Below are 14,603 nucleotides of genomic sequence, written 5' to 3'. Positions count from 1 at the left end.
AGATAGGGAATCTTGGAGAGCTGCATCAAACCAGTCAAATGACTGAAGACAAAAAAAAAAAATCATATTTTATCATAAAGAGTAATAATATCGTGATTTATTTTTTCCTTCTTTCAGACCATTGATTTAATAAACTATTATTAAAATCAAAAAATGTTTAAAGAGATAAATTAATAAAATGTAATATTTAATTACTGTAACATTATAATTGTATCTATTATGGATTTTAATATTTTCTATAAAATTTTTCTAGAAAAGTATTTAGGGTAATGGATAAGTAAGGGTTATGTATTATATCGTACGAACATTCATAATAGGATGAGGCACTGGGACTCCCTCATCCCTTCGCGAAAAAGACCGAGATCCGGTGTGAGTGCCTTACACAGGGTGTTCACAATAGAGGTATTGGCGTCAAGACCGAGTCCCGGCTTCTGGGGTGGGGTACAGGAACGACATAGTCTAGCTTGGATACCCAGCCCTGGGGTTAGAGGCAGGCAATGAAAATATCTAACCGGCGTGCTGACCTGTTGGATTAGACTTATGGCTGGCGAACGGGGAGTTCCGTTTGAGTAGACAACCCCGTAGGCTGTGGTTTGCTTTGTTGTGGATACGGCCCGGGGGGGTAGGATGAAAAAAAATATATTCGTAAAAGCCTTTTCAGATATATTAGAAAAATTGCGTTATAAATTAAAAATAAATTTAATATAAAAATTATCCAAAGCAATACTTTTACGACGAAGTTTTTAAAAACATGTTGGAAACATACTAAAATAATGTGTGTTTTGTAATCATATATATAAATATAAAAATGAAAAATAAATGATAGACATAAAGAAAGTTACGTTCAGCTAAGTGCAGTAACATTCAGTATTAACATGACGTAACTCGCTGTTGTAATGGCCCTATCATTTAAGAAGGCGAGTTGCAATAACTATTATTACACCATGTACAAGAAATGCAATCTTCAGTAACTGCATTTAATGTTCATATGGTAGTGTCCTCTGAAACATGTATGGATATAACTAAGTACATGCTTAGCATTGAAATCAAGGCTAGTAAGTACTATAAACTAAGTCTGATTTATTAATTCGATAAATTTTATTGGAAATTTAAAAGTAACTTCGTTAATTTATGTGTACTTTAATTTTAAAAGTAACAAAAAAATTAATTATATTGAGAAATTAATAATTAGAAGATTTACTCCGCTACCCAAAGTCTAATTGTTTAAAAATTAAATGTTACAAACTTATTAATTATATATTTTGTTTCAACTGAAGCTGAAGAATACAGCTTAAAAAAGTATTAAAAAAACAAGTTAGGCGTATTGTTAGTTTTGTTGAATAGATATGTTGGCTATATGATCCTAATTAAACAATAGTTACAAATGAAGCGTTGTATTTTCATAAATATTACAACAGGAGTGTTATTCTTAAATCATTCATATTATAAAAACCAGTATCTATTCGTAATGTAAAAAAGTAGCTTATTTGCACCAAAATTAAAATATTTTCTCCTCTTTAAACAAAAGCGTATTGACTTACAAGGAAAAACACGTGAATGAATAAAGGTTTGCACGAAATATTAACTTTTTTTTTTCAATTTTCAGAATAATTAGAGAGAAAAGGTTACTGGAGAAATTATAAAACGAAAACATTATATATTTTTTTAAAAACCCGCGATTATACTAGAAATAGAAAAAGACCAAAAACAGTGGTAATTATTTTTTTTTTTTACAATAACTAAACTATAAAAAATTCTCATGCAACAAAAAGTGTATAATTAAATATCAGTAATTTAAAAAAAAAAAAAAAATGAGTCCCGTCGCCTTTGCTTGTGGAGGGCCTAAGGTTGGGACAGCCCCGTCCAGGAGGGGTGGGCCGCTTAAGTGTCCCACTCTTGTTGATTGGACGCTCTGCTTGTTGATTGCACTCTTGTTGGTTTTTTGTTAAAAAATTAAACTTAAAATCAGAAAATTGCAAAAAAGTTGCAAAACACATGTGTTTTGCAACATGGGAGTCTTTATAATTTATTTATAAATATAAATATAAACCATTTTTTGCAACATGGGAGTCCCTGACACCCATGTGTTTTCAACATGGAGGGCAAAGCAAGACCGGAGTCCCGGTGGGGGGATACCTTGGTGCCCCTCCATTAGAGGCATGGCATATAATTAAAAAACCGGCTCCCGGCTGCATGGAGGAAACTGGCAATCTGTGGAGTGATTAAATGCTTAATTGCGAATTCAGTTACGGAGGCGGGGGTAAACCAATAATGTACTAAAAAAAAGTCTTTAAAATAAATATTACACGACACCTTTTGATAATAAAATTTTGGTTTATTAAAAATAAAAATTTCCCATAAAAAATAAAGTTAACTAAAAAAAAAAATAAACGTTTTAATGGTAAACCGAAAACATTTTGTAATAAAATGATTTTAAGAACAGATCTCAGAACGCTTAGTCGTTACTGGGACCATTTTTAGTCACGTGTGCTGCTATTATTTTATTATTTCATACAATCAAATGATTTTCCTCTTCCCTGTGGAAATTTCAGCCGTAATATTTCACAACAATATATAAAATAATACACGCATCAGGAACAAATTTGCTCACTAGAACAATATACTGGCATAGTTGCATTGATTACACCTTATTTTACCAATGTAACACGAGAAAATGTAAAAAACTGCTAACATACATCAACAAAATACAATATAGATAGCTGAACATTAACAAAATAAATTAAAAAAATGTTTTGATCTCGCCCTCAAAAAACAAAATACAAGTAACAAAAATACATTTTCAAAAGATTCAGAAAATCAGCTACGACGGACAACTTCATTTACAGCATCATAACACCCAACCTTGCATTAACTATCTGCTTTTATAAATATAATCTTTAGATTATTCAACAAATTCATATGTGCCAGTTAAAGACCACATACAAGTCTTTACGGTACAAAACATCTAGAACACAAAAAACGAACATAATTTTACATTCATTGGCAGATTTCCTAATAAAAGTAGATTATAAACGTAAAAAAAAAAAAAAAATCAAATTTACGTACACAGACATAGAAATCTGTTTATATTGTAATGTTCTGAAAAACAACAAATCAAATCATAAACACTTTACAACCCCATTCTACGTACGTTTCAACCTAGCTTAAAAATCAGTGCCAGTAATTGAACCCAATATGAAATCCGAACGATCAGTCTCTAAAATGATTACAAAGATGATTAAACACGTTTTAAAGTAAATTAATAAATCAGTTTCCATTATAGTATATGATTCGGTATATCGTAAAAAAAAAAAATCATAAATTATTATCATTACAGACTGATATAGTCAAAAAAAATCAAAAGAAAGTTAAGAAAATAATCAAAATAAAGTTTTTAAGGTAATTTTAAAATAAATTTATTTAAAATAAAAGAAAAATTTTATAAAACGAATTTTTGTATTGTATAAACTCATAAAATTATAAGTAAACTTCACAGAAGCATCTGCTTTCTCTTTTAGGGAGAAATTTAGAGCAGCGTCTGTTTTTTTGTTTGAAGGAGCAGCAATACTAATCGAAAATTATCGAAGCAATAAAAATATGACGAATGAAATAAAAACTGTAGGAATGGATGGCGGAGGATCTTGAATCTCGCGCGCACAATTACGCTTTAAAGTAACAATGACCGGTCAGGAACAGGATAAAATCGTACCTCAACAACTTGGCGTTTTTGTCTATACATACGTAAGGTACTTTACCGTATTAGAAAGGAGAGGACCGTTTTACAGACCCTAAACGAGATTAGGATGCGCTTTCTGGTGCCTGAGATCATAACCAAGTGATTCTTCTCAAGCAGCTGGAGCCCGATAAACGCGGTAAGGGCTGTCCGTTCGGGAAATGCAACTTCTTCGTAAGCGATATTTAACAATCATGGACCTAACACGGAGCCCTGTGGAATACCGCAACTCATCCTGATCAGCGGGCAGTACTGTCGCCCGTTGCTGATCTTTCGAAAAGGTAACATTGGATAACTTCATAAAGTGTGAATTAACCCTACATTTTTCATTGTACCGAATACACTCTCCCACGGTACACTACTGAAAACTATTTTAACGTCAAACAGGATAACAGCCAGAATCAAATACGTATGCCTTGTGCTGGATCTGGCTTTCTTAGTGGTAGTCATAATCCGGGAAATGATGATCTCAATTGACTTGCCCTTTGCAGAAGCCGATCTGGAGGTCACTTTGACGACCTATTTTCTCCGCCTGGTGGTCCAGCCGATAACCAACATTCTCTCAAACAGCTTATCAAATAACTGAGCAAGCCGATCGGCCAAAATGATGCTGGGTCGCTACCTTGCCACTCCTTCTTCCTTAGGAGCACAAAGCTGGTTATACTGGACTCTGGAATCTATTCTCGGGTGATGATGTGATTGAAACATCAACCACACACGACAGGCTGAGTTTTACAACAAGCTTGACTGCTCCCAGGGCACGCCTTCCAAACCGGGTCTATCATTGATCTAATTGCTGTAGTATCATGCTGCAGGTAATGTATATATATATATATATATATACACCGCTGTCATGTGTTGTATTATCTGCTGCTTTTGCTAGGGACCTGCCTAAGGACAGATGACCACACGATGATGATTATTAAACAATTAGCGTTTCCATAGAAATAACTTTTTATGTTATAAAAATTCACAGTTTAAATATAGTAATTATTTCAAATGCGTTTTAATTATAAACTTTCAAACATATCTTCAATCAATTTTTACTACGTCACTTTACGATTATTTTACAGTAAGTTTTATGAATTTCTTTTTTTTTATAATTGCAAAATTTCTTTTCACTTCATTTTTTATTCTGTTAGTAATTCTTCTCCCAAATTTTGTATATACGAGTGTATTTTTAAAAGGCTTTAAGATAAATATTTCTAAGTATTAAGAAACTAAAATTCTACAATTATTTTATAGTATTAAAAACAAATTTATGTGGTCTATTACTAATAACACGTTCTACTCAACTATTAAATCCTAGTAAACGAATTTGCCTTTTATCTGTCTTGACCCATAGAGGCATTAAATAAGACTCATAATTTTTACAACACACCGCATTCCATTACCATAAAAAATGTTAGGCCATCATCATCAGTAGACACTGTGGAAAAAGTAGATATTTAAACAAATGTGTAAAATAAGTAAAAAAAGATTTTACTATAAAATAATTATAATTTAAATTCATAAATAAACAGTACTCATAATATGATCTAAAATCTTAAACAAATATTCGTAACATATTCTTCGTCTATTGTAATGTATTCATTCTTCTCGTTATTGTTACGGTGAAGAAAGGTTGGAGCTAATACATCTTTTTTGTATGTTCGTCAGAAAGAAGCTTAGGCAACCAGCTAGAACAAAATTTGTGTAAGCCTAAACGATTGGTTACGATTTCCTATATCGTGTAAAGCTATCAATAAGGGCTTATTACTGCAGTTAAGAAAAAGTCCAAAATCCAAATTTTTTTTATTTTAGGCATTTTTCCGACATTTTTGGTTCATTTGATTGCAGTCACAAGGGGAGGTGGACAACTAGATGTTACACCAGTCCTATATCCAAAATTTTAACATTCTACGGCTAATCTTTTATGAGTTAACGTATCTCAAACATCGTTTGAACAGACGTCACGCCGAAATTTGTCAAAATGGATATCTCCGTTGAAGTCTGAAAACCGAAATTTTTCGCGACAATACTTCCTTTACTTCGTACAAGGAAGTAAAAAAAAAAAAAAAAAATTGTAAGATAAGAACCTTAAACATTTCAAAATTAGGATTCAACATTGAGAATGGTTTTAATCACAATTAAATACTGGCTTACAATTTATCGTCAGTGTAGTTTACTAATCCCAAAATGAGTTCTGTCTAAAGGTTCCGCCTTGCTAATGGATATTTCAAAAACTTAACGGTGGAAATTGAGACCGGAAATAAACATTCGGATAAAATAGAAAAGGGTGAAATTGCCTAGAAACGCTATCAAATCTAAACTTTTTAAAATTAATAGATTTTCGTCCTTAATCAAGCCGCAGGAAGAAGAAAAACAAAAATAATGTGATTTTTCTATAGCCATTACTGATAATAATTGTTAATAAAAATGGCCATCTAGGTAGGATTTAGAGTATATTTTTTCAGATAAAACGTTTGCGTGAGTAACCTTGTTTTCTAATTTATTTTAGTAGCCATACTGCACTCACAAGAATTTCATGTCTTCATTCTTTTTTTAAACTATTTCTATCTGTACTATTTTTAGTCCGTAACACGACGGACTAAAAATAGTTTTTTTGCACGATTTTTTATTATTATTATTATTATTATGAAATCAGTCCATCGGGCTGGTGTAGTGGTTAACATGTCTTCGCAAATCAGTTGTTAATAGCTGATTTTGGAAGTCGAAGGTTCTGAGGTTCAAATTATAGTAAAAATTAATTGCTTCTATACTGATTTGAATACTAAAATTGGAAACTTTGGTGGTTAGGGTTCAATTAACTACACATCTCAGGAATGAGTCTGTAAAAGAGTACAGCTTATTTATATGTCATACATATATCATCATCATTATCTCATTATGACGAAGGGGGTTGCTTATTATTCACTAGATTTATAAATTGCAAGATGCACATTACGAAAATGTTAAAATATGGACAAATCATTATAAACCTAGTATCAATTATCGGATTAAACTGAAGATTTAGTCATCTTATTATGTACAAATATAAATATTTGATTTTTAAATATATTAACTATTTTTCTCAGTTGAGGGTAGAATATAAATAGTGGTATTTTAATTTTTTTATAAAAATAATATAATATAGAAAATAGTTAATGTAAGTTTATCAATAAATCAAAATTAAAATAATAGTGAAATTAAGTAGTAAATAATGAGAACAATAAATTTTTTTTTTTTTAATAGTGTGAATGTATGTTTCAAATCGGTGGAGTACAGTATACAATGTCGTTGTTTCATAAATGTTAGCTATAGACTAAATACAGAGTTTGCGTGCAGGCGTTTACATTATATATGTATTTAGATTACGACAATAATGTGTCATACATTTATTAACATATTATATACATTCATTTAATTATATGCAAGAAAGTGAGTGAACAAGTGTGTACACGCCTCATGTACCACCATACATGCATTGATAAAGACATACATATATATATATATATTATAGTAGTGGTATACCGCGTAAAGACTGAGTAATGTAACAGAATATAAAATATGTTGCAAGGACTTTTTAAGCCTTTAGCAACAATATCAAAAGTTAACAGTAAGTAAATAAGTGAAATATTAGTTTAAATTGTAAAATCTATATAATACCTGTAAAAAAAATATAATATCTATAATATCTGTAAAAAAAGTAATTTTCAATATCAAGTTAGATTAGAAGAAAATACGAATATCACAAACAGATAATACATTTTTACTGAAATATTGCTTTGTATACAGATTTACATTTAATTTATTATATAGAGGAAAGATGAATTAATGTTTAAGTTAACTGGGTATGTTTAAAATTTAATTTGAAGAATTATTTTAATATAAAAAATGTGGAAATCCTGGTATCAAAATAGTTGGTAGACGATTAAAATTCTCTTAACACATATGTTTTTTTTAGAAAAATAAATTTTTTTTGGATTGATTTATCAATAAATCAAAATTAAAATAATAGTGAAATTAAATAGTAAATAATGAGAACAATAAATTTTTTTTTTTAATAATGTGAATGCATGTTTCAAATCGGTGGAGTACAGTATACAATGTCGTTGTTATGATACCTAAAAACTGGTTCAGTACATCGTCGACGACAGAGGTTCAAAATAACGACTCCACATATCTTTATGTAATATTCTGATGCGCTCTGTATACCCGCAACCGCTTCAGAATTTATTTTCATTACGTCGATTGAAAAGATTAGAAGCTTTTGAAATGTGGTGCTATAGGAGAATGTTAAAAATCAGATGGGTGGATAAAGTGACAAATGAAGAGGTATTGCGGCAAATAGATGAAGAAAGAAGCATTTGGAAGAATATAGTTAAAAGAAGAGACAGACTTATAGGCCACATACTAAGGCATCCTGGAATAGTCGCTTTAATATTGGAAGGACAGGTAGAAGGGAAAAATTGTGTAGGCAGGCCACGTTTGGAGTATGTAAAACAAATTGTTGGGGATGTAGGATGTAGAGGGTATACTGAAATGAAACGACTAGCACTAGATAGGGAATCTTGGAGAGCTGCATCAAACCAGTCAAATGGCTGAAGACAAAAAAAAACGTCGATTGATAACTGTTAATTTCATTTCTTATATTTAATATCGGAAATACAGAGTGTATATTTTAAAACGCAATCCAATTTAAAGAAAAATAATGTGCAATATTTAATAAGATTAGTTACAAAACAATACTGAGATCAAATATTGAAAGTGTTCGCTATTTTCATCAATGCAAGCCTTTATCCTCTTTTTCCGTGCAACCTTTCGAACTCTTCCAATTTCTCATAATTCTTGAGATATATTGGCTTTCAGTTCTTCAATGGTGTGTGGATTATTTTTGAATACACAACCTTTAAAAAATTCCCAGAGAAAAAAATTTGCAGGAAAAAAGATTGTGTTGTAGCTGGTTATAAGTGAGTCAATATAATTTTTTCACCAAAAAATTTCTTGAAATGTCCATTTTTGTTCTCTGTTGTGTGAAATGTAGCTACATCTTGCTGAAACCACGAATCTCTCCCATTTAATTCTAAATTTTCAATAAATTGTGTTGCTTTTTCTTGATAGAAGTTTCCATTGTGAATGTTTTCAAAGTATATGGGGCCAACTGTTATTCGCCTGGAAGTTGCACACCGTACACCAATTATCTGTCGATGTAGAGGTCGTGAATGGATTATGTGAGAATTGTTGGTGTTACAACAACTGACGTAATCACTCAAATGAAACCAAGCTTCATCTGTAAAAATTTATTATCCAACAGTTTAATGCTCTCCCAAAGAAACTGATTAAACCGTCGACAGTTGTGGAGCCCAGCAGCATAATCAACTGGGTGTAATTCACGTGATACAAGAATTTGATATGGTTTTAAATTAAGTAGCGGTAAGCTTTAAAGGCACTGGTGCAGTTTTCGTAATGATTTGTTTGGTGTGTTTAAAAAGCTTACTCGTAGCTAAAACATCTTCCAATATTACGTCATTAAGTACTGAACTTTTCTGACTATGTCTCTAATTGCGAACAGAACCAGACCCTCAATATTTCTTAATCAAACGATGAATTGATGATTTATTTGGTACATAATAATGTACCAAATCCAATTCATGGGTAAAAACGGAGGAACTGCAATTGAAAATCTTCTTGGCACAAATAAAAGGTTTAATTGTTAAATAATTTTCCACAATAAAAATCCTTTCTTCCATGTTCAAAACCATTTCTTCTTACTAAAAAACATAGCTAATGAAAAATAATTAACTGTTATGAAAATAAATAGAAAATTATATCAGTTGATTATAAAACAACAATAGGTAGTGCTGCCAACCTCTTCATCCAAAATTATTGTATTAACTTTCTAAAACGTAGGGTTGCATTTTAAAACTTCTTTGATCACCCAGTATGTTTTCCTAAAGTAATATAATGTGGTATTTATGTCTCTTCAAAAAATACCCTTTTAAAATTAATGTAAAATAGTTTAAAAGTTGTAATCCACAAAAAAATAATAGGGATGAGAGATAAAACTTAAAAAAAATTGTTGTTGAGTTTTGTACCTGGAATTGTTCAGTATTTTTACGGGAGTTGAACCGTAGTTGAAGTTAGTGTTTGGAACTGACTCCGTAGTTTAGAATTGATACTGATATCGTATCAGCTACACAACTGAGGTAGATGCGCTGTTGTCTGAAACACCATACGATAAGTTATCGTTTTGTACATTTCAAGCACTTTTATTCGTGAAGACAAACATATAACCCATTAAAATTTATTTTTACATTTTTTTTAATGTGTAAAGATTTTATTTGTCAGTGGCAGCTCGCGTATAGGCACTGTGGAAATGCAGTACTCCTTATTTCCATTTTATATTATCGATAACATTTAATGTAATGGGTCCCTTTTTCTTTAATTCTTTCTTTATACTTATTCAATATACTCGTATAATCCTAAACATTAATGTCAGTAGCCATCCACCCCAGTTTTTAAAAAAGATACAAAAATCTTTGTATGGAACTGTGCGCATCACAGTTCCAGCGACGTGGTGTTCGGCTGTTGTGAGCTGCTCCCTTGCAGCTGCACGCGAGGCTGCAAGGGAGAGAGAGCAATGTCGCTCCCGCAGTGTCGACCCTGGCGTGCTGGTGGAAGGTTTTATTTTTATTCCGTGTGTGTATGGAACGTTCTTTGTTTGTTCCCTTTTCTAGTTTAGTTGGTGGAAGGAATATGAAAGTGGTTTAATTATTTTTTCAGTAGTGATCAAAAGATGGAAAAAGCCTAACAAGGGTTCTTTGACTGCCAAATTTGTCGAAAAACGCGCTGTAAGGCCCAAAGATGTAATTTTTAAAAAGTAATTACGTATTTGTCTCTGTGTTCATAGAAATTTAAATTAAGCACCATTGGACTACAGTGTTTTTATGCGGACATTTTATTAAGTTATTATCTAATAATACTAAAAAACATTACCTGTATTGACATTTTATTATTATATTTGGTTAAACAAAATACGGTTTTTAAGCACAATGTGCTTAAAACTCGTGTACCATACTCTTGAATGTGATAAAGTATAGAATTAGATTATTTTCCTGCTTCCAGCTATTCTATTTGATTCATTTTTTCGGTTCTTTTATTTTACAAAAAAACACTAAACATAGCCTTAAAAAGGCTCAGAAAAAATGTTCTGGAGCAGCATCCCATTAATTTTAGCTACGAGCCGCCACTATTAGTTATTATATCGAAAAAGTAATTTTCATTTGAAATGCATGTAGTAGCTTATACCATATTATTTTACAATTATATTATTTACCATATTTTTTTTACAAGAAACATGTTCTCCAGGAATTTTTTGTAATTACAAGAGAATTCGCATAACCATTTAAGCCATTTAATTTCAAAAAGTTCTGATGACGTCATTCAGCTAATAAAATGCATTCAGCTTATAAAAAGGATTTTAGTATTTATTCTTCTTCTTCTTTTTCCTTTCATCCGATTTGAGGGGATACGTTGGATCAATCACTTGTGCCTTTTTTCAGCCCAGTAATTTTTCATTCTTTCCGACCTTACTTTCGTTTCTTCTTCAGAGAATTAGATGTTTTAGAATTTGGTTTTGAATTTAGTATGGAACCTCAAATTTTGTCCTTGGCATTTGTTTTGACGGTTTTGTACAGGAACATGCTTTCTATTATTTGGATTTCATTAGATTTTTTTATATTTGGTTGAACTAATCTTGTCTGGTTTTCTTGTTGTTGAAATAATCAAAGATTTTTTGCTTAATCTGTTTGCGCTCATTTTGAAGATGTGTCCATAGAAGTAGATATTTTTTCTCATTGTGTTTGACATTTTTCCTGTTTTTTGTAAAGGGTTTCGTTTTTTTATATGGATTTGTCTATTGTTTTTGAACTTTTTCTTAGGCCTAGGAATTTTCAGTAATTATTATTATTAAAAAAAAAATTATTTATCCCATTATTTGTCATCACTAATAACACATACGTAAAATGTCATACCAATCAGAGGTCCTTTCTTCTGGATTTTGATGGCATATATTAAAAACAGAATATAGTTTTGACCATAAATTAATTAAGTTAAATTAATTTGCCGTACTATTAAAGGGTAATATTAATTAATTAAAACACAATTCTGTCTTTATAATTTCGTATAATCTATTACTGCAATCAATTTTATTTTCTATATTACAGTACCAGTATTATATTTTTTTAATATAAAATAAGTCATGATTTTAAAAGTCAATAATTACTATATATTGTTTTTCTTGAGTTTTATGTAATTTTTTTGCTTGATTATATAGCTACATAAGCTTGAAACTTATGCGTGGGATATGGTAATAAAATTTTGTAGCATATGCCATGCTGACCTGGATTGGAACCCGGGGCCTCCGGATGAAAAACCGAAACACTACCACTCTGCTATGATTTGCTTACCTTCTTCTTGAGATTTAGATTACAGTCTCAAATATTTATCAAATATAATAATTTATAAATAATATTTATTATGAGGGCAAAAGTCAATCATTATCAACTATGTTTATTTATACAGTCATAGATTTTATAAACATTATTTTATAAAGAAAAAAAATACTTGATTTACAACACACTTTTTCCATCACAACATAAGCTTCTTTGGGTCCTCAGAAAAAAAAAATGGTCGCGCAGCAAGCCATGAATTCACCAATTCCTTTGGTTTTTGGTCGGAAGGGAATCGATGTTCTCTTAATATCTCTTTAAGTGGACCAAACAAGAGATAAATCTGAAGAAGGGAAATCAAAATTATACTAAGGAAAACGCAAAACCTCAATATTATAGAATATAGAGCTGATTATTCTAGGAAAACTAATTTAATCATTACGATGAAGGTAATTCATTGTTAAATAAAATAAGAAATCATTGCCTAGTAACCTTTTACAATTTTAAATGATTTACCAATCTTTAAATCAGAATCTTTCTATCAAAAGAATTTTAAACATTTAACATAAATGTCACTGTGATGTTTCATACCATTATTTTTTGACATAAATATCTATCTATAATTATTCTACATTAAGCACAGTATGGCGGCCAATGCAAACTGAACGTTTAAATCGTTTATCCTGATTAAAACTAACGTTTTATTTTACTACTGTCAAAAGTGATAGTGATCATTTTTTTAGTTGCAGTTGCATCTATTTGCTTATTTTTAAACCCAGAAATACGAGTTTAAAATTATCGAGTTTGGTAAGTTTTTTATTTATTTATATTTTAATTGTTACATACCTTATTCAAGTATTGTTTTTATATTTATATTATGCTAGAATTTCTCTTGTAATTACTAATTACGAAAAGAATTTCTTAATTTTAATTTAAATTAATAGCTTAATTAATTAAACGAGCTTATTAGAGAAATTAAATTATTGATACACTAATTTGAAATTATTTTTTTAATAAAGAAGAAACGTATGCTAATTATTTTAAATTATTATTTTATTTTAATTTTTATTTACATAAAAAGAAAAGAGAAAAGAAAACAATAGCTTATATATGCTCGTATAAAAGATACAGTAAAGATTCTTCGAAACGGACGTTGTTTTTATTATTACCATGGTTCAATACTAGACACAGCAAATAACAAATCTTAATGAAGATTGGGTGGATAAAAAAGATGGTTAGTAATGTGAAGATGAAGCAGATATAGTAGAAGAAAAAGAAGGAGAAAAAAGAATGCTTGAAGGAAAATTGTTAATGATGGTAAAAAAAAAAAAAATGTGAGGATGCACGCGCGTTATTCATTTCACGGATATTATATAATGAATGTATGTACAATAATATACAAAAGTTGATAGTAAAATGTATTAGTAGGAGTAGAAATATATTATTGCTGGTAGTTTTAACAGAAGTCATTTAAAAATAATAAATTTGAACAAAAAACTAATAGTTTAAAATACAGATTATTACCGTTTAATTATTTTTAATAAATATATTTTTAAAAAGTAATAATAATAAAAATTACAAAAAAAAGAAAGCTCAAGAAAAAAGGATTTAATATCCTTCCATTTAAATTTAAACGAAAAAAAGGTGCGTGTTGTGATTTATCCGATACTCATTTATTTGTGACACTTAAACGCTTCTGTCTTTCGAGTACCGCCATTTTGGAAATAATGTAATATAATAACCTAAGTATGTTATTTATCGTTAAAAAAAAAAAAATAACACTCCCTGATGAGTTAAATTTTTTTTTATGGTTTATTTTTTAAATTATCTCTAACAACCTCCAAGCAACAACTAATCAGTTACAGTATAAAGAAGCTAAGTGTACTCGTTTACTTTCAACATAAGAATTTTTATATCCTATATTACAATGTTTCCGTCATTTATTTTACATGTTTTTTTTAGCCCAATGACAGGGTAATTTAAACATATATAGAGCCTACATTAATATATGTAGAATGAATTTAGTGAAAATGTATAATACAAAATGTTACTTATTATTTTTTAAAATCATTTAATATAGAAGATTTTATCATTCTTTTCTTGTTTTTTACTACTTAAGTATATTCAGCTATACTATGTTGAATATATATATATATATATATATATATATATATATATATATATATATATATATAAATTGAAAGAAAATAAAAATTAAAAAGTAAATAAATGTATTTTCTGAAAATTAATTCAAGAAACTTTTACCGATATCTATTTCGAAATTAAATTCATGGATCATCTTAAGCTAATGATTGGACACACCAGGCTTACCCACGCTCACTATTTGGCTCTCTTCAGAAGATCTTTGAGGCTTGCAAGGTCAAATAGTCCGTCCGTGTACTACCTGCTCTTTGATTGCCAGATCTTTGGAACTATCC

Source organism: Lycorma delicatula, chromosome 10 (genome assembly GCF_047948215.1).
Source record: "Lycorma delicatula isolate Av1 chromosome 10, ASM4794821v1, whole genome shotgun sequence".
In the NCBI taxonomy this organism is placed as follows: Eukaryota; Metazoa; Arthropoda; class Insecta; order Hemiptera; family Fulgoridae; genus Lycorma; species Lycorma delicatula.
This window is presented reverse-complemented; position numbering follows the sequence as displayed.